Genomic DNA, 4,295 nt, shown 5'->3' on the forward strand with positions numbered 1-4,295 from the left:
AAGAGAGAGAAAGAGAGAGAAAGAGAGAGAGAGATAGAGAGAAAGAGAGAGAGAGAGAGAGAAAGAGAGAGAAAGAGAGAGAAAGAGAGAGAGAGATAGAGAGAAAGAGAGAGAGAGAGAGAGAAAGAGAGAGAGAGAGAAAGAGAGAGAGAGAGAGATCCATACGATTTGTTATTTTATCCGAAAAAAAAAAACTGTCTGAACGTTTCGGTTGTATACCCTTATTAAGGTGCTTATAGCCCATTGATGTATGAATTACTAGTTTGACTGAGGACCTCAAAATTTGATAAACTTGAAAGTAACACAGAACAGTTCACTTCCAATGAATTCTGCAAATTATTTCATTAGTACGTGCATATTAATAAGCTCGGATTCAGATTAGCTAAAAACACAATATATTGAAAACTGATAAAAGTACCCAACTATCTAGTGATAGTCTGGAGGGAAGGCAAATAGTCAACACCACTCTTGGGCCACTCTTTTACCAACGAAAAGAGGGATTGATCATCACATAATAACGCCCTCACGGATGAAAGAGGAAGCATGTCTGGTGGGACGGGATTTGGACTTGGAACCCACAACTTTAATACAAATACACCTGTTATGCAGAGGTTAACGGTATAGGTCAAAAATTACAATTTTTTTAGGATATTCAGGCATAGTTACTCAAGGGCTATCTGCGCTAGCCGTCCCTAATTTTGAGCCGATAGAGGAGAGGGAAGGAAGCTAATAAAGTGCACCTACCGTCAACTTTGGGGCTACTTTTGTCTAACAGCATAGTGGGATATGATCATCACTCTTATAATGCACGCATGGCCCCAAAGTTCGGGGTGTTGTGAAGTACATTGAAGGAACACGTGTTTTGTTTTACACGTTTTTTTTTCTGTGAAAGTGACCGTAATAAGAAGATGAAATATATTTAAGGAACGGTGAAAATTTTAAATGTTTTTCAAGCCATGGTGTTAGATCCAAAAACGTATCACCGTGTAAGTACACTACATCTCTGAAGAAAAACTATCGTCCGTCTACACGGTGAGAACCTTTGTTTGAAGCGGACAAATAAATAAACCTTCAAAAACGTCCTCTTCCTTACTGTTGCTTTTGTTTACAAAAAGTAACTCCAAATTTAAAGAAACTATTTTAATTTTGATGTTGTTAGTTGATCTTTTTGAAATTCACTTCTGCGTTCATGAGCATTGTTTTACATTGTTGGCACAACATATGGATTTAGGATCAGCCTTAATCTCTTAAGCTGGCCGAACGTCTGGAGATATAATTAGCATTACGACCGAAAGTGACGTTAACAGCGAGGACGCCCAAATGATGAATCAATGCATTTCTAATCATTATAGGTTAACTTTTCTATAATATTAAACACTTCCGGTTAGTTAGTTACAGAATTAGTCTGATTAGTTTATGGTTGTTTTTTAGTTCTGTTTATTTATAATTAAGGTACCTTTAATCGGAAGTTATATTAATAATTCATATTTTATCCAATAGTGCTAATATCTTTATTTCTTTCTGGTCAAGTAAAAATATACAATAGATCTAATACCTTCTTTTCTTTCTGGTCGTGTAAAAATATACAATAGTGCTAATACCTTCATTTCTTTCTGGTGGTGTAAAAATATACAATAGAGCTAATACCTTCTTTTCTTTCTGGTCGTGTAAAAATATACAATAGGGCTAATACCTTCTTTTCTTTTTGGTCCTGTAAAAATATACAATAGTGCTAATACCTTCATTTCTTTCCGGTCGTGTAAAAATATACAATAGTGCTAATATCTTCATTGCTTTCTGGTCGTGTAAAAATATACAATAGTGCTAATATCTTTATTTCTTTCTGGTCGTGTAAAAATATACAATAGTGCTAATATCTTCATTTCTTTCTGGTCGTGTAAAAATATACAATAGTGCTAATACCTTCTTTTTTTTCTGGTGAAGAACTTCGACTTTTGGCTGTTTCAGTAAGGTTTTGTTTTCTGGTTCTCTTTTCTATATAGGAGTTTTTGGGTAATGTCACAGAAGTTTTAATACTTTCTGCCCGAGATATCTACAAAATATTTGCTTGTCTGTTACTTAAAAGTTGAGGTAGTAAAACATTTTTTCTTACTGGAGATAAAGGGTAATTCAGATCTCTCATAAGTAGGCATTGTATCATATACTGAAGTTCATAAAATCATTCAATAAATGGAAAGATCGCTACAAATCGTTGTGTCTGATCAAAATTAATCAACCAACTTCAATGACAGGAATGACTCAATATTTGTTTAGTGTAAGTGTTATCAAGAATGGGTCCCGGCATGGCCAGGTGATTAAGGCACTCGACTCGCAATCTGAGGGTCGCGAGTTCGAATCCCCGTCACACCAAACATGCTCGCTCTTTCAGCCGTGGGGGCGTTATAATGTGACGGTCAATCCCACTATTCGTTGGTAAAAGAGTAGCCCAAGAGTTGGCTGTGTGCGGTGATGACTAGCTGCCTTCCCTCTAGTCTTACACTGTTAAATTAGGGACGTCTAGCGCAGATAGCCCTCGTGTAGCTTTGCGCGAAATTCAAAAAAGAAAACAAGAATCTGGAAAAAAAGGTCAAAGGTTAAAACTGACAAGTACTCTTTAGCTGAATCATTTTCCCACAGAAAACTGAGCCAACAATAAAAAAATTAACTGGAAAAAGAAAAAAAATCAAAAAATAAGAGCAAATTCAGGTTTAGTATTTTACATTTGTTTGGAAAGAAATTTCGATATTTCAATTTTGTTTAGAACATCTCTACCGTAAGATGTTACTCTAGAATAATATTATTTCTAAAGAAATCTCAAGAATAAGAAAATTATGTAAACCGACTAGGTTTGGTGGTTAACAAAAGAATAAATCATTCGTGTTTTATTTTTTTCTTTCTTACTACTTCTCGACTCTGATCACTGAAATGGAACTTATAATAAGAGCAGATTTCAGTTCTATACATTCGTTTTTAAAAAAAAGGGTTTTGTTTCCCAAACGATTTTTTCTTTCTTAATGTGATCATTCTAGACTTGCGAGATCGAGTATTTCCAGGGCTTTATCTACGTGTTGTCTGTATTGCTAATCATGATAAATGTGTGGAAAGTTTCTAATCCTGTAGACGAGATAAAAGAGAGACGGATTACGATTAGAATTACTGACAACTTTCTAAATAAACGATGTTGACACCTTTTCTTCCCTCCACCGAGGAAGAACGGTAACTCCACGAGTTGACGACGTTATCTACTTCTATTTGACAAAATGTAATGAATTCAAAGATTGTTATTTTTTAACATGCTTCAATCTGTCAAAATAAACTGAAGAAAAAAAAAGACTCATTACCTCTGTGGAAATGAAAGATGAAAAAAAATGGAGAAATGCGAGTAGTTGGAAGCTTAGGTTTATATTTATTGTGGTATAACCTGATTTACCAGAACACTTGATTTTAGACATCCATACATAAAGATATAGCTTTACACCTATTGTGGTATAACCGGAATTACCAGAACACTTGACATTAGACATCCATACATAAAGATATAGGTTTACATCTATTGTGGTATAACCGGAATTACCAGGTATCTTTATGTATGGATGTCTAAAATCAAGTGTTTAGGTTTACATCTATTGTGGTATAACCGGAATTACCAGAACACTTGATTTTAGACATCCATATATAAAGACATAGGTCTACACCTATTGTGATATAGCCTGAATGAACAGAACACTTGAATATTATTATTATTGGAAGTTTAAAACTGTTATATTCAAGTCAGGCTTTAGAATGATAGGATAAAAATTAGCAAAATTTATAAGGAAAAGTGTTGTTTGTTTGAAGTTAAGCAGCACAAAGATACACAATGTATCTGTGCTCTGCCCACCACGGGTATCGAAACCTGGTTTCTAACGTTGTACGTCCGCAGACATGCCGCTGTGCCACTGGGGGGCCGATCATACCTATAGACTTTTAAAAGTATTTATTTTTGGATTATTGGTCAGACAGAGTCTTTAAGGGTATGTTACTATAGAAAACTTCTAATCTACCTATTTACTTTAAAATACTCACAAACGAAAGCCTAGAAACCTTCTGAGCTAAAGGTTTTGTTTGTAATCTCACATCCCAGTAATACATGTGTAAACCTAGAAACCTTCTGGGTTAGAGGTTTCGTTTGTAATCTCACATCCCAGTAATTCACGTGTAAACCTAGAAACATACTGGGTTAGAGGTTTCGTTTGTAATCTCACATCCCAGTAATTCACGTGTAAACCTAGAAACATACTGGGTTAGAGGTTTCG

This window comes from Limulus polyphemus, unplaced genomic scaffold, assembly GCF_000517525.1.
Source record: "Limulus polyphemus unplaced genomic scaffold, Limulus_polyphemus-2.1.2 Scaffold6985, whole genome shotgun sequence".
NCBI lineage: Eukaryota > Metazoa > Arthropoda > Merostomata > Xiphosura > Limulidae > Limulus > Limulus polyphemus.